We start from the raw sequence: 23,471 nt of genomic DNA on the forward strand, positions 1-23,471 counted from the left end.
ACCGACACGAAGGATGGTATCCTTCCGCCTATCAATCCAAAAAACAGGCACACTGACACAAATATTTAATGCTAAGGTGGAAATGGCATAGCAAAGACAATGTTCGATAAAACAGCATTTCGCGTAATGTGTACCGATAAATTTGTGTCTCTCTTTAACCCTTTGAACCCGGCTCGGACAACAATGTCCACATGATGTCATAGGGTACCAGGGGGTCAGGGTGCAAAGGGTTAAAGCATCGCATTCGGCCATTAGTTCACTATTTGTGGAATGATCACGCCAATGTTTAGTAAAGTGTAACTCATACATTATGGAAAAGGGATAAAACACAGCAATAGTGACCACACTTTCAGGTCGGAAATATCAGAGATTGGAAATGGGAACAGAGCGAACCCATTTGCCAGGTTCCTCCCGACTGCCCTGTAAGTTATTTTTTGCTGGTATGTTCATCGACCTATAAATGGACGAAACATAATTGCCTTTCTAAATGTTCCAAACTTTGGTGTATTACCAGTGCTATATCATAGGATTGTGCAAAAGCACGTTGTAGATCATTCTTAATTTCAAAATGTATGTGATTGTGTGACCACAGCAAGGACTGTACGGTTTTGCTCTACCACGTTCAAGACATTCGATCCCTCCGTGTAAACATTTTAAAGAATGTGTAATTAAGATCAAGTTAGATATAACTGAACAAAAGTGGTAAAAAAGGGGAACAAGTAAACCGAATAAACAAGTACACAAAAGTTATTATAAATTTTATGCTAAAGCGTGGTACGGGATGTTCTGCACGGTAAAATATGTTTAAAATTCTTCACACGTTTTCAATAAAAAGTAAAATTTAATTACTATATATTTCAACCGCTGTTCGTCATATTTCAAGATTTGCTTTCAACAAATTATTTAGTGTGACAATTGCCGTCATCTTTAGTAATATATTCATTTCTGCCATGCAAACAATCACACCTTTTTCGTTTTACTTTTCAATTATAAAGCACAGTAGAATATGAGAGTTCGGGCATATGCCACAAAAGGGAATTATAGCTGAATTCTTGATATCGAGAAAATGATTCAAATCGCCCAACATCACATTGCAAAACCGATATGTAGGTATCATCTTGGTTCCATTCCTCATTGCCCAACTTTACCTTGGCTTTTCCAATAGCCTTTTCGTCCTGATGTTTCACACATTTGCACTTTATGTGCATTATAGTTGGAAAAGTGACGTGACCAGTCTTATAATTTACTCTGTACACTAAGATAGCTGCTAGTGTATACACCTTTTGCAAGGTCATGTGGGATATAGTGCCTGTTTATAACCTTGACGGGACGTGCGTTACAAGAAAAACGTTACTATTCTGTAAGGCCGTTGGCCGAGGGGTATAGCGATGTGTTTTGTAACGCACGACCACAAATGAAAGCCAGGTCATAGTAATTTCAGGTGCAGCCAACGGAGCTATTCATCGAAAAAGCTATTCCGGAAGCATTGTTGAGGGCAGAGGAAATTTTAATCTTACTAGGGCAGGGGACATATTTTTAGGTGGCAGGGGAGCAAATTTTAGGGTTTTTTGTCGGCAGGACATATATTGGTTTATTGTCCTGGGGACAGCACTTGGCGAAAAATGAGGAGAAAGGAAGCTACTTTTAAACGGGGACAGGAGAATTTCAGCAATGGTATTTTTGGGGATGGGGACACAGGGCAAGTACTTATACTTTTAAAAGGTTACCCAGACTGCTTAGCCTATCGATTGCCCCAAATCTCACTCTTTGTACTACGAGATGGAAACCAAATAGAAGGCAACTGCAGTGTGTTTCTGTATGGGAATGTTAATTTTCAGGGGAATTTTTTTTCTCATGGCAGGGAATTTTTCATCACAGGGTAGGGTAGCTTCATGTCTGCAGGGGAAATGGAAAGACAAAATTTCGAGGGGAACTTTCTCTAGGGCAGGGGAACCGGCAAGTTTGGTTTTTTATTTCGCAACAGTGCACTCAGGGGAGCTTCAAACATTCACAGTGTGGAGGGGAAACAGGCAAAAATATGAGGGGAGCGGTAGAAATGAAGTTTGAGTGCGGCAGGTTAAGTCGAAAAATTTCCAGTGGGAGGGCAAATTATGAACAGCTAATTAATTACCATCTTGACTTAAAATTAGTCAGTTCACATATATCTTATCATAGTAAGGACCCCTTTAAAAGTGCATTGTTCATTGGCTGCACCTGTAGTTTAGGGTAACAGGACTACCACATTTTTTTAATCTCTACAACAATATTCCAAACACAGCTAGCTACGTCCAAAGTTGCACTTGAATCTGTATCGTCGATGACCTCTTCCAATATCTTCGCTATTTCAATGTTAAATCTTTAGCTTGCGGTTTTATTCACAAGCTCATCGCTCACCGGGGCGCACCTCAAGTTTTGGTCAACCGCAGCTCTCTCAAAACTGCAGACGGCACTACGTGTATCATCACATGACAGCGCGCTTGTTTTCAAAGAGTATTTCCCATGGAATATTCTTTCAAAAATAATCTCTTACGTCACTTGTGTTGATTCAGACGTATCTGTTTTCTCGTCATTTGACGAGTTATAGAAGATTCCATCATGGAAAGACCACGTTGCGTATTATACGTCTAACTAAGTCGTAGGCCATAGCATTGATATTAATAAAAGTACGAAATTGATTTGAATTGTCATATACATTTGAATTGCGATTATTTACTTTTCTAGATTCGATTTTTAACTTCCCCTTTGCGGGATATGAATCTTAACAGTACATTTTTTTGACGTTTGCGTGACAGTGATACGTCTCGTTGTTGAACACGGCGCCAGTATTTGATCGAAGTTTGATTTAGACATCCAAAGAGTAAAATAATATAAGGTTATTCACAAAATACAGAGATTTATGTCCGAGTACATCGTGCAGCGGAGGTATTGTCCGAGACGCTCATGGTATTTTGTGAAAAAAACTTATTATTATTTACCTTTTTGGTCCAATTTTACTGCGAAAAAGTCAAAATTAAAGCGTTTTGGGGATGCCCGTGCTGCACTGCACTGAGAGATCGCGAGCAAACTGAGAACGCGTTCAGTGCGTCCGCTAAGCGCACAGAACGAAATTTCAAACCCGCGCAGCGCAGTGTACGTGATATACATTGTTGGTCGGCAGCATAATTTCAACCGAATTCACAGGTTTTTGATTGACCACTACTAACGTTGTGTAGTGCTGAATGTTTAGAAGTATATTTTTTGTTAAAAACGTGAAACCATCTGTCCTATTTTCTGGCGCTTACACAAAGTTTTTTTAGGTCAAAGGTCAAAAAGCGTCCAATAACACACAAAAGTTATTGTACTCCGCGTCAAAGTTATTGGACTCCATGTCCTGTGATATTGAAATTTACTGTACGACAAAACTCCATAGGTTACAGACGCAGGTGTATAATAATCAGTATCATTCAAGGTAAAAATGTTGATTACCAGACCTAAGAAACAAAATAAAAGATTGATAGTCCGAATATTTGCCGCCAGTTCTATCTTCATTGGATATAGACACAATTTTGTGCCTATGACCAGAATATTAATGTTCTATCAGGTTTGTTGTACACTCTAGAGTAAGAGTGTTTATCTTAACAATCTGTGAATCTACATGAGTTTATTTCCAAGAGTACGGATCCTCCCGCACATTTGTATTTAGGAAGACCACTTTCTATTTATAAATATTTTCGATGAATATGTAATGAAGGGTGGACAAACCGATATTTGAAACAAATTTAGTAAAAGTTTGATACAAAGCACACAATTGCAGTAACAAATTAAACGTGAAAGTTTCAAAAAATGGTGGATGCCAATAATAGTAATGCAATTAGCCACGTTTACACGACATTCGAGAATGATGGAACAATTGTTGGTGTCAAGTAAATGCGTGGTGGTTATCCTTGACTTGAAACGCCACAAGGGCCATTCTAGATGTTCAAATGTTGGTAAAATCTCCTAGCTAAAGATTAAAACAGACAACTACTGTAAAATTTGGTAATCAGTAATGTATTCCATGACAAACGTATGGGTGTTTTTTGGTAAAACATAGTATACTTTAAACATATCTCTCTTTGCGAATAAATGCAATGTCCGTATTTACAAGTTACTGCTTGTCAGGAATAAATTCGTTCATGGACAATTATAACGATGGACCTTACTGCCGTAAAGACTATTTGAATTACAGTGGAAGACAACGAATTGTCGTGTTTTTTGCATGACAACTTTGCCGATGCGAACATTTACACTAATTAACGCCTGTTCAACTGAATCATTTGCGAAAAGCGCCACATGTATGCATGACGAAGTGTAAAGGAAATTGGCTTGCTCTCAGTATCTTGTAATGAGGGCATTATGAATTTTCTAGCCATCATTATGGCAATGCAGTCCATGATATCTTCACCCTCAATCCCTCACTACACGGACTGTGGTTGACCCGTACATCCATAGGTTGACCATAGTCTCTTGCTGGGCGGACGGACTGTCATAGTGAAAAGAGCAATACCAGTTTTGGCCCTGCTATGCAAGAACATTTGCACTTGGCATGTGATTGCGATTGCGACAAGATTGCGATTCTATTTTTAGCTCACGTGTGTAAACACGTGGGCTATTGTCATAGCGATGTCTGTCTGTCTGTCTGTCCGTGTGTGTGTGTGTGTGTGTTAGTGTGTGTGTGTGTGTCTGTCTGTCTGTCTGTTTACACGATAACTCAAAAATACCTGAACGGATTCAAGTCAGATTTGGTAGACAGGTACCATATGCTACTTGCAAGAACTGATTAGATTTTGGTTAGTGTGGCTTGCATATTAATGAAGTTATGCAATATTGTTTTTTTCCTTACAATGGTTTCCCTATGGAGACGGTAATGACAGTGTAGACATAATCATGAAATACTGCACAAAATTTCATGAAACTTTTAGCACATGACAATCTACGAACATTTTGATGATACTGTGAGTGTCATGTCAATTATCTTCTCATTTACATATTAATGAACTTTTGTTATTAGTGAGATAACTCTGAAATTCCTGCACCAAACTTGATGATACTTGCAGCAAATATTGATCTGATATATATCTTATTATACTTAGAAGCATTAGGCAGTGTCAAGTTAATAAATAGCTCATTTGCATATTTTATGAAGGTTTGTAATTAGTCATATAACTCTGATATATTTCACCAAATGTGATGAAATCTGCTACAGATACTGATCCATTTTTATCTAACTGTAGTGTAAAGCATTTAGTAGTGTGAAATTAATTAAGGATTCATTTGCATATTTAATGAACTTTGTAATTAGGTATATAACTCTGAAATTACGGCACCCAGGTCAGTGAAATTGAGTACAGATATTGTTTTGATAAATATCTAATTGTACTGAGAAGCATTTGGCAGTGTCAAGTTAACAAATAGGTCATTTGCATATTTTATGAAGTTTTGTAATTAGTGATATAACTCCAAAATAACTGCACCAAATGTGATTAAATCTGCTGCAGATACTGATCCGACAGATATCTAATTGTGGTGTAGAGCATTTAGTTGCGGTAATTTAATTAAGGGTTCATTTGCATATTTAATGAACTTTGTAATTAGTGATATAACTCCAAAATTACAGCGTTAAATTTGATGAAACCTGCTACTGATGTTGATCTGATAAATATCCAATTGTACTGAGAAGCATTGAGCAGTGTAAAGTTAATAATTAGCTCATTTGCATATTTCATGAAGTCTTATAATTAGTCATATAACTCCAAAATAACTGCATCAAATGTGATGAAAACTGCTGCACATACTGATACGACAGATATCTAACTGTGTTGTAAAGCATTTAATACTGTAAAGTTAATTAAGGGTTCATTTGCATATTTAATAAACTTTGTAATTAGCAAAATTACAGCGTTAAATTTGATGAAACTTGCTACAGATGTTGATTTGATAAATATCTAATTGTGCTATGAATCATTGAACAGTGTCAAGTAAATTTAGGGTTTATTTGCATATTTAATGAACTTTGTTATTAGTGACATTACTCTAAAATTACAGCATTAAATTAAATAAAACGTGCTACAAATGTTGATCTGGTGGATATCTAATGTTCCTAAAGCATTGAGCAGTGTCAAGTTAATTGCATATTAAATAAAATTTTGTAATTAGTGATTAAACTCTGAGAGTACCGTGCGAAGTTGAAAAACCTGCTACATACAGTGATAACATATATCTCATTGTTCTGTGAAGCGTACAAGTATTATTGAACCTGTTGTAAAACACGTGAGCATATTCAGTTCATATCTGGTTGACTGATTGAACTAACGATTCTCGTCATCAAACTGCAGTACATGAGAAAATTGAAAGGGCATATTTCCATGAGCTTTTCAATTTTTTGAAATCATATTGCACTGCACTTATATCAGGAGTGCATATTTTCTCACCTTGAAATAACAGCAATACCAAACCGAGTTTTCATCTCAGTGACGTGTGCAGGGGCGCAATTTTACTGTTGATGAACAGTGCTGATGGCCTTGTTCTGCTTTCAATGCTAAAACACTTCCTTGAGAGTTGCATCAATGACTTGAAAAGGGAGAAGTAACATCCACAGAAAATTGCTTTCTGACATCGGGATGCTGCATACCCTGTGCTTTTAAAGACTTTACCATCTGTCTGCTATCAATGGTCAATGCCTACAGTATATCATAATTTTGACTTCTGCGTAGGTTACAGTTATTGCACGATTCGGTGCACGATGTCGCTTACGCAAAGACAGATTTTTGCAACATGTTTCGAGTGTGTGCAAGTGATGAGGCAAAGCTTGTTCTGCTGTTCACCATATCTCTGCCCACAAAACAACTGATAGATAGATAGATAGATAGATAGATAGATAGATAGATAGATAGATAGATAGATAGATAGATAGATAGTTTTTACCAACATTTTACTATTGGGAATCTCTTTCGCGGCGCGTCCGGTTTTTTTAAGCCATGGATAACCACCACACATTTACTTGAAACCGCAATTATTCCATCGTTCTCCAAAGTCATGTAAACGTGGCTAATTGCATTACTATTGTTGGCATCAACCAGTTTTGCAACTGTCGCCTTTGAATTATTACTGCGAATTGTGTGCTTTCTATAGAAAGTTTACTCAATTAGATTCAAATTACTTTTTTTCACCCTTCATTACGTATTCATAGAAAGTGGTGTTTATGCGGTCCTGAGCATTTTGACTCTGGGAACAACACTAACATTAATGTAGGAAGTGTAAAAATAAATTATAAATAAAATCTTCTGCCCTCAGAATCTACAACAAGGGGTCTCACAATAGACTCTCTCCTCAATGTCAACGAAAGTTTCCTTGCGCATGCGTAATTATATGGGCGTCGCCGGTTTGACCTATTCCGCTGCAGTCAAAGTCAACCCCATGGAACGTTTGTCGATTCTTTCTGTAGAGTTAGTGTGTGGAAACTCTGCTCTTCTATTTACGGGTGATTTTTGCCGTTTCATAGAAAAATCCCTCTGCGGCGTGAAAGTCATCACACTAATTATGTAATTTGTCTATGGTATTAACTTGCAAAAATGTTGTCGATCCCGATGTCATATCCACCATAGTTGTCAATGCCAGTCCAGCTTACTCAAAGGCCGAATGGAGTGCAAAGTTTGCTTGAGTCCATTACGGGCTGGGAGGGGGTGCATTATTGCTATTATTTTATAGCTTTTTGCAATGCCAGTAATTTTTAGTTGTGGAAAACACTTAGGAAATTTAATCTGAGTTTGAAGCAAGTGAGCGTCGTCCGACATGATCGGCCCTGACTCTGTATACTGTATACATTTACATGCACTCCACACTGCGCCGCACCTAACACGGACGCGTTCAACACAAAAATATGAGCAGCACTTTCACGGTTCAATTTGGAATTAAAAACTGATGTATTTTGAAGGAAATGAAAGGAACTGCAGGCCTACCGTCTATGTCGAACTTGAAAAGTCATCTTTAAATATCATGCCATTCAAAAAGCCGACACGGTGAAATGCCAGATATGAAGAAAACGGAATGTTCATGCATCGACATCAGCATGCATGATAAGCGAGCTGCATGGTATCAGCTGATCAATACGATCATTATTATGTCGCTCGTAGTACAGCATTCGGTGCAAACGACATCAACAGAGTTTAACATTGTTGTTCAAATGTTTACACTCATTAATAATTGTGTCTATAAATTTTATTTTCGATGGCTTCTTGAGAAGAGTTATTTTATTTCGGCGAACGAGAAAACTTGACGTAAACGGGTGCTTGAAAGGTACAGATGAAAAACATACCGGAGGGTTACCGTCGCGATATCGAAAACAAGATAAGGAGGAAAAACGATGAATTAAAGTTGTCTCCGATTGCAATCAGTACATCAGAATTAGGAGGCCGAGGTGTTAGATCTACGGAGAGTCCACGCACGGTCGTCATGATTGTTGGCAGTAGCTCATCTTGGACCGAGACTTTCCGTCGTAATTTCCGTACACGTCCAATCAAGGTTGATGACAGCTAGCAGCTATAGCTGCCGTTGTTGGCCCGTTTACGGCTGGTTCGAGTAGCCTTTCACGCTTGCATCGTTTACATGGCCACTGACATACATAATATGCCATGTGTCAAACCCAGTATCGTCTAGGAGTTTGCAAACGTACTGAGCGGCAATGAAGCGAACCATCTTGTAAACAAACGTAGGTAGCCTACAACCAGCGTATCGGACGTGGACTGCATGCTTAGTTCGAGCAAGACAGACGACAAGTGCATGCGGGTGGACTCAAAAATGTGACAAATCGTAGAGTAAGACATTATTATCAATATTGTGCACCATTGTCAAGATTTATCGTTTTGTGTATTACATGGTTTATCCGATACCTTCCTCCTTTTAAATGCGCAGCCCTTTTTTCGTTTCTAAAAATACTTATATTGTTATGCTCGCTGTGGGGCCGCAATGCTGAATAAAGGAAAACATTACCAGTAATAATGTGTGGATATGACGTCAAAAAATTCACTGGTATTGACAAAGCTATAATATAATTCAGGATACTGCTGGATTCTCTAATTTATAAAAAATCAAGGGACAAGTACTTTTCCCTTGTTTGATTACACAATAATGAGAAGGACAGTTGCCGATTATATTCATACTTATGCTTAACCAATTTTTGCATATCGAACACTGGCTTCCAGGGCATTCGGGGTCCTCATATGGCAGTATTGTTTTGTAGCTTTTGTGTCATGTATTAATGCTAATCCACAAATCAAATAAACAATAATATATATATATATATATATATATATATATATATATATATATATATATATATGCTTATAGCATGCAGTCCCCATCCGATACGCTGGTTGTAGGCTACTACAGGGCTCGAAGTTAGCGGTAGTCCCGCGTCCACAGACTACCAACTTTTCCCTTGGGCTACCAGAGTCCATGAAATGGTAGCCCACATGGACTACCAAAGCCGGGGCCATGAAATTCAGTCAGTACTTGGAAATGCCATGTCCGGTCTTTAACTTTTGGACGAGCTAAATGCAGTCAACCCAGCTGGACACAGTAAGGCCGGACTATGACTTTGATTTGCAAATTACACAGACGACCCTGCGATGGAACTTTGCAACAAAGTTTCAATATCTCAACTGATGTACTCGGATGACAGTCACAGAAAATGAGGGTGAGTGAAAACGTATTCTCATCGCATTTTGATCAAAATGTATCAATCACAAATTCCTCCCCACTTCAGAAAGCCCGTGGTCTGTTTTTAGCCCTGCTGAGGTGGTGGTCATTGCCATGACAACTATCGAAACTGGCATGCAACTCTGAGAATGAGACGAATTGTCAAAACAATGATTGGTCACTAAACGTTTTAGTCATTTGATATGAGGATTGGAACAGCAAAGGTATATCCAACAAAAAAAAACATTATTCGTACAAACAATAAATGAATTGTGGCCTTACGTAAAGTCATCTCGATCACAGTCTACTTTGAAAAATTCAATTGCTAAAAACTGTGTACTGTAAAGGAAGTTTCCTAGCCGCCTTTGTTTTTACACAATCGGCCCTGAAAGTAAAATAACTTCGGGAATTCATGAATAAATTAGATTCGTTGTGGAACAATAGGTATTAGATAATAAGGCCTTGTGTGTCCATTATGCGTTAAAACAGGACACCCTACAGCACCACTGGGGTATTCACAGCGGGCTCAAGGCATGGTGGGGAAGAATATTCGTAGTTTCTGCGAAACATTTGGGTGAACATCGGACGAAGAGATAGGTCGCAATCTCTGTTGCAATAGATCTAAGGACCGATAGTCTCAAAGCTTGCCGTTTTCACGCTGACAATTGTTTTATTTGCTGTTAGGAATGCGATCGCGCTCACGCTTACTTCCTCCAATCAGGCAGCCACTGCGTGAAAAGTGGCTTGCGGATATTTCCGCCGTTTTCTTTTAATAGTGCAATATGGTTGGTATACCGAATTTAACGATCGATTAAGGACTGAACAAGTGAATAACACTGTCATAAGTGTTGAAAGTGGCAAGTAAATTCAAATATTTTAACATCATTTTAGATTTCCGCCGTTTTCAAAACTAATCATGAGACAGAAAAAATAAGATAACATAGTCACAAGAAAATGTTGGCCATCGTGTGTTGTGCATTCAAGTAAATGGCATTATTATACATGTACCGTCGAGAACGATAGAATTTTGCATGAGTTCAAAAGCCGTATGGAAAGTCCGTTCCGTAACACGTACGGTTTCAAGGAACCCCATCCCCTGCAGCTGTATCTGCGCTATCACTGTTGAACGGTTTCAAGGGACTCGTTGGACGAGTGCCAGAACATGTCTCGCGCTGGCTCTGTACGCACGTGTGTAGTGCACACACACTATCTTGAACTTGCAGAAGGGCGTCCGAGATAGCGTTCCACGCTTGTGCTATAAATCTGAAGAAAAATTTGTGACGTTGCACGAAAACGGTCATTATTCTGACAATTTGATGCCCCAGTCACGAATATAAGGTGTATAATAATAAAGTTATTACGAAAACACCGTAAGAATGCGCTCGGACATTGGCGCCGCATTGCCCTCCGCTCCGCGTCGGGCGATACGCTGCGCCAATGTCCTCTTGCAGCCTTTGCGGTATTTTCGTAATAACGTCATATTATGCTTGTTTCCTGTATAATCATGACGTGTATGTGCAAGAAATACTGCATTTTTTGTAATTTTACTGGGGCGCCAACTTATGAGTGCGACACCCTTTTATTATTATACCTGTTAAAACGCGTAGGAATTAATCAGCGAGTACTGATACTTCTATACATGTCCCTCAGTTAAAACATTTACACGAACCAGCTTTGACAATAAAATCATGAAAATAATGCATAAAATTCGCAGCTATTGTGGCTTAACTTGAATAAATTGGTGATTCATAGTTTTAAAACTGGAATAAAGTATAATTCTTCAATTGCCAAAATGTCAACTAGGAAACAGAGAAACGTTTGTGTCCCACTGAACACTATCATTTCCTGTGTGATTTCACATCATTTGCATTGTCAAGTTGATTACAATGCAACAATGTAATTGTCACCTCTTATACTTGTTACATAAGTACAGTATGCACAAACTTTTAAAAAAAAGTTGAGTTTGAAGTTCCTTTTGAAGGTAACGTGGCCTGCAAATTTGCAACATTGTATACCAACATTGTAATTTAAGGGGTGAAAATCACACGCAAATCACATGCATAACGTCAACTTGGATGTTACTTGATGTTTATCCATATCAAGCTGTGTCACAGAGAAACCAGTGGCGTTTCCGGATGGAGAGAGTATGGTAAGACAATAATCCGCTCAACCTTTGGAGGGACCGTGTTTGCTATAATGCTGAACCTGACAACCGAGAGAATTACTAAATCGATTAAAGTCTTCAACGATTAGTTAGAATATTTCTTGTGTTCTAACTCTAGACACAAGGAAAAGTACGAATTTCAGACGATCCTTTGATGATATATTAGGTATGTGGGAGGTTCTGTATCGGTACTCTGTGGATCGAACGTACCTAGGTCGATACAGAACCTCTCACATAACTCGATATCTGTGACATTTCCAATGAAGACATGTTGACCAACTCATATAATCCGCTGATAAGGCCCATAGCTTGAGGTAGACTATTGGGCAATGTTAATCGACTAACTGCTGTGACTGTGATGTCAAGTGTAAATCTAGGAAATATAGCTTATTGTATTCATTAGTGGTAACGGTTGTCAAGGCTTTTAGTCATCTACATTACTTGCTTTGGTTCTAAAGCTATGAAAGAACGACATTTGTCTGAAAAGACCGTAGACCTAAAATGAGCAGTTTGCATATCATTGATATTACTGATTAACATCCATGATCAAACTTTAAAAATCCTAAATTAATGTTCGGCCATTGATGAATGTAGTTAAAAGTTTTGGACTTGAAGAATTTTTTTTTGACATTTGCGAGCCCGAACTGCAAAAATAATTCGTAAATGTGTTTCATTACATTAGTTATTAACAACCATGACCAAGCAGAAACTAGAAAAGAGATTCGTTCATTTTACGTACATGTCGCATTTTTGTTGTGATTACTAACATTAAGGGATACGTAATAAGAAAGGAAAAAGGATATTGCCCCTGCGAACGTCTACCGTAAAAAAGGAAAAGGCGAAAACGGCTGTCAATGCAATCATCGTAGCCGAAAAAAATATCGAAACATTCTCGCCACGACACCTTTGTTTCTAAAAGTTTCTGCGTTTTACATATTCTGTACTTAAAGCACGATGCTTCGAGGATTTCCAGGCTTTTAGAATTTAAGTATCTGAATCGCACGCCATTCTCATCTCACATATGACGAAGAGGTCAACTCGAAACAACGCCATTCGTCAATGAAACATGTTCTTCCAGTAGAAGACAATACTCATTACTGTAAAAAAAAATACTTATTTGTTTCCTTGCAATTGTGCAAATATTCCCGAATCATTTGCATGGTTTTTAACTTATATTGGTGAGCTCAGTATGTTCGTGATTGGGATTCGCAATCAACCAAACGACAATCGTTTTCTACCTAAATATCGTCGAATCGCGTAGGTATGTATCACCTCCACGGTCAATCCATGTAGCTGAAAAATATATTCTTTCTTCAGTTCCGTGGTAAAACACTGTCCTTTACACGAGGCAGGATTCTACGTTGTGTAACTTGTGGCAAAGACGGGCCGCAAATGTAGTAAGAATTCTGGAACTCGGGGCTACAAGATCAGTACTAGTTCTACACTTGGTTCAAGTCTTTGTGAATGTTTGAATGGGGTGAACAGAATGATTTGTGTTCTGTTTTCATGATGATGCATGAGTACGGTGAACGCTGTACCGAGGAGTTTCTCATTCAACTTGCAGCCTTGCTCCTTCAGTAGAGAAATATGCGGAGATTTTAATCAGTACAGTTTTGTCCGAAGCGATGAAAATCAGAGCAATGTGGGGTGACTTCTTCAGTGATTGCTTGGTACGCAGACGAATACATGTTTTCACTGAATATAACTCTCGACAACTTTTTTCTGGTAATGTCCCATGATTTACGATGGTCAACCGATCAGTTTTAAAACATGGTCGATGTGCAATCTTAATGCCATATTTTCTATGCGTGTAACGTACTCGTACTCGATATGCGTTTTTTTTTCAGCCAGAATAATCGGGGGAGGGCTGTCAATCAGTTTGTATTGGCTTTACGCACGGTCCCCTTTTGTAGATGAACTGTGCTTTACGTCACTGTGTACACGGTCCGTCTAGCAAGTACTGTGCAAGAAGTCCAAATCGGTGAATCCGACAGACACTAACTCATTACTGCGCAGACTCAAAGGTCACGCGTTTTATCACTGGGAACACCTGGCCTGGGCTGCCAAATTGCAAATAGGTGAATAAGAAATAGGAGGGACACAAGAGAAACTATTACAAATGGTTTTATTCTTTAAAAATTCACCGACTTAAACCCAGTCTAATTTCAAGGGCGCTCTGAGCCAAATCTGTTAGGAGCTCAAGACATCCTCAGAGCCTCCGATCATAGCGCCATACTCTGACATAAACCCCAAGTTATCGGCATGGCGAAATATAAGTACCACTCAAATCAAAATTATATTTTCGGTAGAAAGGGAGATGTACTGTATATTTTGGTCTTTTGAGTCACCTGTGAAAGTTTTACTGTATTGGCCAACAAAATGCTGAGGATTGGGCAACAGCCAGCGGTATATCCGATCGAGAAAACCTTATTCTTGCAAATAACAAATAATTGTAGCATTACGTAAAGTCCATCCGGACCACAATCAACTTTGATATATGCAATTCATGCTTACAATGTGAAGGAATTTCCCCAGTCGCCTTTATTTTGACACAATTAGCCGTAAACATTTACCCGTAGTCCAATGACTAAAAATTGTAAAGGACTATTTTTGTCTGCCTTTGTTTTTACACGATCAGCCACAAAAGTGAAAACTGTAGAAATTCATGAATATATTAATGGCTTTGTTGACCATAGGCAATATATAGTGAGGCTTTCTGTGGTTCGATTATGCGTTATAACACGATACGCCACAGCACCGTTATATTCACAGCTAGGTCGCACCCGTTGAGCTACAATGTCGAAGTCTATCGCCGCGCCAGTAGTCAAATACACACAGGTAAGCCAAGAGAGAACAAAATATTATTTTCCGGATATATGGGCAAAGCAAAGGCAGCGACCGAAACCAGCAAAATCTCGCCCTCTCATTCCATTGTTATTGATGACTTGGCGTGTACATTTTACAAACTGTCAAAATTATAGAGGCATTGCATAAACAGTCAGTGTTAACAGAAAAAATCTGATCATTCACATGCTCTAAGAAGAATACTCAAAACAATGTGAATAAAAGCACAGACAAATAGAGTCGGACTGGCTTGCCTTTTGTTCCATGGTCGTCTCGGTAGACTATTGCCTTTTCATATTAAAATGAGCTTCGAAGGTGTTAAACTTTTTGGAGATTTTGTTTGTGGTTGATACAGCGCTTGTCATTTTAGTGTTTCAGGGTTTGGCACACACAGATTTTTTGTTTGGCACAGCCAAGGTTTACAGTTCGACACAAAGAAATACCAGACGGAAATGCAACATTTTATCCAAGACAGACGACACGTTTTCATTTCTGTCTTCGTCTGAGAATGCCGCACAGTGCAGTGTTGTTGCATGCAAATTTAAGCGAGTTGTTTAACGGTCACAACTGTCGGTCTGAACAGAAAAAGACCCACGTTTGATCGTCGTATCTTCGTATAGCTATCGCCTTGGAGTAATCTATCGAAATAATGCAAAATACACGGGGAAGAACCTACACCCGTGGAAAGGCAACCAGCAGTGATCTCCGGCAATAAGTAGTTCACGAAATAGAGGAGATAGGTGGTGATAAGGCGACTGGTTTTGTACCTCGTGGATCATATGTACAAACAGCGAAGAAATTGCGATTGGCAGCAAAGACCGTATTAAAAGAAGATTTGGGTACATTTTTGCAAGACCGGTTCAGTAAATTCCCCTAGAAACTATCGCCGTGGTCGACAAAGAGTGTTCCTGGACGTTGAAGTTGAGTTCATAGAAGCCATCAAATCTGAGAAGCCCTCCGTTCGGGACCGTTCAGTTTTTACGGCCTTGGGGGCGGCAAAATCTTGTCGCCGGTGAAAAAAGATGAACCCCCCCCCCTTTGTCAGACGAAAAAATTTGATGATTAAATGGAATAGTCTTCCGGTGTGTTTGACCCAGACTCCGAAGGTTTGAACCAATCATACGCCTGTATCGGGAAAGATTACTGTCACTCTTAGGTAAAAGTTCTGCTACAGTGTTATAGCTCCGTAACATTCTGCATGATAAGAGAACGTGCGGCAATCGACGCATCCTTTGATGTTTGTGTGTCGGAGTACAACAACTTGTACGTTACAGTCAAGAAACCCGTGTGTGCCAAACCCTGAAACTCCACACTAAAAAGACAAGCGCTGTAATTGCTCGAGATTATGCGAAAAATACGACGAGATGGCATCGTGCTGCCAGTCGAGTAGCAACCATAGTTACTTTGTGAGCTCTCAGGGCAGAAACACTGCTTCACGCCAATCAAAACATAACACGCCAGCAGTTTCATAAACATGTCCTTCCTTGACGAACGTGTAAAAGACGGTATGACTGACCGTAAACCATATTGTATAACTAGACAGTATCGATAAAAGACTTTCAAATTTGGTTCAGACGCACTCATTATATATTCAAAAAGTATGAGAGGAATTTTAAAATGGTAAAACTCACTTTCCTGAAGCTCAAAACACTCCCGTTTTCGTCAGCACGCCAATTCCGCTAAGCACCACACGACAACAACAGCACAAACTTTGCCGAACAAACTTTCGCTTAACCATTGGCGAAAGTCCGCAAATTACCGAAGGATGCATGGTCGGCATTCTTCGGAAAAGAGAGGCGAGAGCAACCTAAGGCGAGGCGAACATGGATGGGGTACCTAACCGCTTCACGCCTTGAACAATACCCGTTACAAGTCTGTCTATATTTGTCTGTGATAAAAGGCAAAAAAAAGTCTTTATTAAGTTAAACAATCGCACTATAGACTTTTTAATGTCTTCTAGGTGTTCGCTCTTTTATTTTTCGTTCGCCCTATCGTTGAATACCTTCATACGCTGAAGGTAATTATTGTACCTTTTTTTGGCAACAGAAAAATCGAGTTGTATTACTTCCGCTGTGCCTTTTGTTTTAAAGCGCCAAAATTGTAATGAACGTACGTGAAAAGTGACTTGCGGATATTTCCGCCGTTTTCTTTTAATAGAGTAATATGGTTGGTATACTGAATTTATTGACCGATTAAGGACTGACAAGTGAATAACACTGTCATAAGTGCTGAAAGTGGCAAGTAAATTCAAACATTTTAAAATCAATGTAGATTTCCCGCCGTTTTCAAAACTAATCATGAGAAAGAAAAAATAAGATTACATTGTGCCAAGAAAATGTTGGCCATCGTGTGTTATGCATTCAAGTATATGGCATTATTATACATGTACCGTCGAAAACGCTATGATTTTGCATGAGTTAAAAAGCCGTATGGAACGTCCGTTCCGTAACACGTACGGTTTCAAGGCACCCCATCCCCTGCGGCTGTATCTGTGCTTTCGCTGTTGAACGGTTTCAAGGGACTCGTTGGACGAGTGCCAGAACATGTCTCGCGCTGACTCTGTACGTACGTGTGTAGTGCACACACACTATCTTGAACTTGCATAAGCGCGTCCAAGATAGCGTTCCACACTTACGCTATAAATCGAAGGAAAAATTTTTGACATTGCAAGAAAACGGTCATTGCACGAAAACGGACAATTTGATGCCCCAGTCACGAATATAAGGTGTATGATAATAAAGTTATTACGAAAACACCGCAAAGGATGGACTCGGACATTGGCGCCGCATTGCCCTCCGCTTCGCGTCGGACGATGCGCTGCGCCAATGTCCTCGTGCAGCCTTTTTTGGTATTTTCGTAATAACCTCATAGTATGCATGTTTCTTGAATAATCATGACGTGTATGTGCAAGAAATACTGCATTTTTTGTACCTTTTTCTAGTGTGCCAACTTATGAGTCCGACACCCTTTTATTATTATACCTGTTAAAACGCGTAGCAAATCAGCGAGCACTGATACTTCTATACATGTCCCTCAGTTAAAACATTTACACGAACCAGCTTTGGTTTGACAATAAAATCATGAAAATAATGTATAAAATTCGCAGCTATTGTGGCTTAACTTGAATAAATTGGTAAAATGGCCTGCAAATTTGCAACATTATATACTAACATTACGGAAAACGTTAAAATATTGTAATTTAAGGAGTTAAAATCACACGCAAATCACATGCATAACGTCAACTTGGATGTTACTTGATGTTTATCCATATCAAGCTGTGTCACAGAGAAACCAGTGGCGTTTCCGGATGGAGAGAGTATGGTAAGACAATAATCCGCTCAACCTTTGGAGGGACCGTGTTTGATATAACGCTGAACCTGACAACTGAGAGAATTACTAAATCAATTAAAGTCTTTATCGATTATTTAGAATATTTCTTGTGTTGTAACTCTAGTCACAAGGAAAAGTACGAGTTTCAGACGATCCTTTGATGATATCTCAGGTATGTTGGAGGTTCTGTATCGGTACTCTGTGGAACGTACCTAGGTCGATACAGAACCTCTCACATAACTCGATATCTGTGACATTTCCAATGAAGACATGTTGACCAACTCATATAATCCGCTGATAAGACCCATAGCTTGAGGTAGACTATTAGGCATTGTTAATCGACTAACTGCTGTGACGTTGATGTCAAGTGTAAATCTAGGAAATATAGCTTATTGTATTCATTAGTGGTAACGGTTGTCAAGGCTTTTAGTCATCTACCTTACTTGCTTTGGTTCTAAAGCTATGAAAGAAAGACATTTGTCCGAAAAGACCGTATACCTAAAATGAGCAGTTTGCATATCATTTATATTACTGATTAACATCCATGATTAAACTTTAAAAATCCAAAATTAATGTTCGACCATTGATGAATGTAGTTAAAAGTTTTGGACTTAAAGAATTTTTTTTTGACATTTGCGAGCCCAAACTGCAAAAATGAATCGTAAATGTGTTTCATTACATTTACAACCATGACCAAGCAGTAACTAAAAAGAGATTCGTTCATTTCACGTACATGTCGCATTTTTGTTTTGATTACTAACATTAAGGGATACGTACTAATAAAGGAAGAGGATATTGCCCCTGCAAGCGTCTACCGTAAAAAAAGGAAAAGGCGAAAACGGCTGTCAATGCAATCATCGTAGCCGAAAAAAAATATCGAAACATTCTCGCCACGACACCTTTGTTTCTAAAAGTTTCTGCGTTTTACATATTCTGTACTTAAAGCACGATGCTTCGAGGATTTCCAGGCTTTTAGAATTTAAGTATCAGAATCGCAGACCATCGTGAAGAAGAGGTCAACTGGAAACAACGCCATTCGTCAATGAAACATGTTCTTCAAGTAGAAGACAATACTCATTACTGTAAAAATTGTACTTATATTTTTCCCTTGAAATTGTGCAAATATTCCCGAATCATGTGCTTGGTTTATAACCGATATTGGTGAGCTCAGTACGTTCGTGATTGGGATTCGCAATCAACCAAACGACAATCGTTTTCTACTTACATATCGTCGAACCGCGTAGGTATGTATCACCTCCACGGTCAATCCATGTAGCTGAAAAATATATTCTTTCTTCAGTTCCGTGGTAAAACACTGTCCTTTACACGAGGCAGGATTCTACGTTGTGTAACTTGTGGCAAAGACTAGCCGAAAACGTAGTAAGAATTCTAGAACTCGGGGCTACAAGATCAGTTCTACACTTGGTTCAAGTCTTTGTGAATGTTTGAGTGGGGTGAACAGAATGATTTGTGTTCTGTTTTCTGTTGAGTGGGGTAAACGCTGTACAGGGGAGTTTCTCATTCAACTTGCAGCCTTGCTCCTTCATTAGACAAATATGCGGAGATTTCAATCAGTACAATTTTGTCCCAAGCGATGAAAATCAGAACAATGTGGGGTGACTTCGCACGTCAGTGATTGCTTGGTACGCAGACGAATACATGTTTTCACTGAATATAACTCTCGACAACTTTTTTCTGGTAATGTCCCATGATTTACGATGGTCAACCGATCAGTTTTAAAACGCGGTCGATATGCAAACTTAATGCCATATTTTCTATGCGTGTAACGTACTCGTACTCGATATGCGTTTTTTTTTCAGCCAGAATAATCGGGGGAGGGCTGTCAATCAGTTTGTATTGGCTTTACGCACGGTCCCCTTTTGTAGATGAACTGTGCTTTACGTCACTGTGTACACGGTCCGTCTAGCAAGTACTGTGCAAGAAGTCCAAATCGGTGAATCCGACAGACACTAACTCATTACTGCGCAGACTCAAAGGTCACGCGTTTTATCACTGGGAACACCTGGCCTGGGCTGCCAAATTGCAAATAGGTGAATAAGAAATAGGAGGGACACAAGAGAAACTATTACAAATGGTTTTATTCTTTAAAAATTCACGACTTGAGCCCAGTCTAATTTCAAGGGCGCTCTGAGCCAAATCTGTTAGGAGCTCAAGACATCCTCAGAGCCTCCGATCATAGCGCCATGCTCTGACATAAACCCCAAGTTATCGGCATGGCGAAATATAAGTACCACTCAAATCAAAATTATATTTTCGGTAGAAAGGGAGATGTACTGTATATTTTGGTCTTTTGAGTCACCTGTGAAAGTTTTACTGTATTGGCCAACAAAATGCTGAGGATTGGGCAACAGCCAGCGGTATATCCGATCGAGAAAACCTTATTCTTGCAAATAACAAATAAATTGTAGCATTACGTAAAGTCCATCCGGACCACAATCAACTTTGATATATGCAATTCAATGCTTACAATGTGAAGGAATTTCCCCAGTCGCCTTTGTTTTGACACAATTAGCCGTAAACATTTACCCGTAGTCCAATGACTAAAAATTGTAAAGGACTATTTTTGTCTGTCTTTGTTTTCACACGATCAGCCACAAAAGTGAAAACTGTAGAAATTCATGAATATATTAATGGCTTTGTTGACCATAGGCAATATATAGTTAGGCTTTCTGTGGTCAATTATGCGTTATAACACGATACGCCACAGCACCGTTATATTCACAGCTAGGTCGCACCCGTTGAGCTACAATGTCGAAGTCTATCGCCGCGCCAGTAGTCAAGTACACACAGGTAAGCCAAGAGAGAACAAAATATTATTTTCCGGATATATGGGCAAAGCAAAGGCAGCGACCGAAACCAGCAAAATCTCGCCCTCTCATTCCATTGTTATTGATGACTTGGCGTGTACATTTTACAAACTGTCAAAAATTATAGAGGCATTGCATAAACAGTCAGTGTTAACAGAAACAATCTGATCATTCCACATGCTCTAAGAAGAATACTCAAAACAATGTGAATAAAAGCACAGACAAATAGAGTCGGACTGGCTTGCCTTTTGTTCCATGGTCGTCTCGGTAGACTATTGCCTTTTCATATTAAAATGAGCTTCGAAGGTGTTAAACTTTTTGGAGATTTTGTTTGTGGTTGATACAGCGCTTGTCATTTTAGTGTTTCAGGGTTTGGCACACACAGATTTTTTGTTTGGCACAGCCAAGGTTTACAGTTCGACACAAAGAAATACCAGACGGAAATGCAACATTTTATCCAAGACAGACGACACGTTTTCATTTCTGTCTTCGTCTGAGAATGCCGCACAGTGCAGTGTTGTTGCATGCAAATTTAAGCGAGTTGTTTTAACGGTCACAACTGTCGGTCTGAACAGAAAAAGACCCACGTTTGATCGTCGTATCTTCGTATAGCTATCGCCTTGGAGTAATCTATCGAAATAATGCAAAATACACGGGTAAGAACCTACACCCGTGGAAAGGCAACCAGCAGTGATCTCCGGCAATAAGTAGTTCACGAAATAGAGGAGATAGGTGGTGATAAGGCGACTGGTTTTGTACCTCGTGATCATATGTACAAACAGCGAAGAAATTGCGATTGGCAGCAAAGACCGTATTAAAAGAAGATTTGGGTACATTTTTGCAAGACCGGTTCAGTAAATTCCCCTAGAAACTATCGCCGTGGTCGACAAAGAGTGTTCCTGGACGTTGAAGTTGAGTTCATAGAAGCCATCAAATCTGAGAAGCCCTCCGTTCGGGACCGTTCAGTTTTTTACGGCCTTGGGGGCGGCAAAATCTTGTCGCCGGTGAAAAAAGATGAACCCCCCCCCCTTTGTCAGACGAAAAAATTTGATGATTAAATGGAATAGTCTTCCGGTGTGTTTGACCCAGACTCCGAAGGTTTGAACCAATCATACGCCTGTATCGGGAAAGATTACTGTCACTCTTAGGTAAAAGTTCTGCTACAGTGTTATAGCTCCGTAACATTCTGCATGATAAGAGAACGTGCGGCAATCGACGCATCCTTTGATGTTTGTGTGTCGGAGTACAACAACTTGTACGTTACAGTCAAGAAACCCGTGTGTGCCAAACCCTGAAACTCCACACTAAAAAGACAAGCGCTGTAATTGCTCGAGATTATGCGAAAAATACGACGAGATGGCATCGTGCTGCCAGTCGAGTAGCAACCATAGTTACTTTGTGAGCTCTCAGGGCAGAAACACTGCTTCCCGCCAATCAAAACATAACACGCCAGCAGTTTCATAAACATGTCCTTCCTTGACGAACGTGTAAAAGACGGTATGACTGACCGTAAACCATATTGTATAACTAGACAGTATCGATAAAAGACTTTCAAATTTGGTTCAGACGCACTCATTATATATTCAAAAAGTATGAGAGGAATTTTAAAATGGTAAAACTCACTTTCCTGAAGCTCAAAACACTCCCGTTTTCGTCAGCACGCCAATTCCGCTAAGCACCACACGACAACAACAGCACAAACTTTGCCGAACAAACTTTCGCTTAACCATTGGCGAAAGTCCGCAAATTACCGAAGGATGCATGGTCGGCACTCTTCGGAAAAGAGAGGCGAGAGCAACCTAAGGCGAGGCGAACATGGATGGGGTACGTAACCGCTTCACGCCTTGAACAATACCCGTTACAAGTCTGTCTATATTTGTCTGTGATAAAAGGCAAAAAAAAGTTTTTATTAAGTTAAACAATCGCACTATAGACTTTTTAATGTCTTCTAGGTGTTCGCTCTTTTATTTTTCGTTCGCCCTATCGTTGAATACCTTCATACGCTGAAGGTAATTATTGTACCTTTTTTTGGCAACAGAAAAATCGAGTTGTATTACTTCCGCTGTGCCTTTTGTTTTAAAGCGCCAAAATTGTAATGAACGTACGTGAAAAGTGACTTGCGGATATTTCCGCCGTTTTCTTTTAATAGAGTAATATGGTTGGTATACCGAATTTATTGACCGATTAAGGACTGAACAAGTGAATAACACTGTCATAAGTGCTGAAAGTGGCAAGTAAATTCAAACATTTTAAAATCAATGTAGATTTCCCGCCGTTTTCAAAACTAATCATGAGAAAGAAAAAATAAGATTACATTGTGCCAAGAAAATGTTGGCCATCGTGTGTTGTGCATTCAAGTATATGGCATTATTATACATGTACCGTCGAAAACGCTATGATTTTGCATGAGTTAAAAAGCCGTATGGAACGTCCGTTCCGTAACACGTACGGTTTCAAGGCACCCCATCCCCTGCGGCTGTATCTGTGCTTTCGCTGTTGAACGGTTTCAAGGGACTCGTTGGACGAGTGCCAGAACATGTCTCGCGCTGACTCTGTACGTACGTGTGTAGTGCACACACACTATCTTGAAC

This window comes from Ptychodera flava, assembly GCF_041260155.1.
Source record: "Ptychodera flava strain L36383 chromosome 3 unlocalized genomic scaffold, AS_Pfla_20210202 Scaffold_26__1_contigs__length_13983176_pilon, whole genome shotgun sequence".
Classification (NCBI taxonomy): Eukaryota; Metazoa; Hemichordata; class Enteropneusta; family Ptychoderidae; genus Ptychodera; species Ptychodera flava.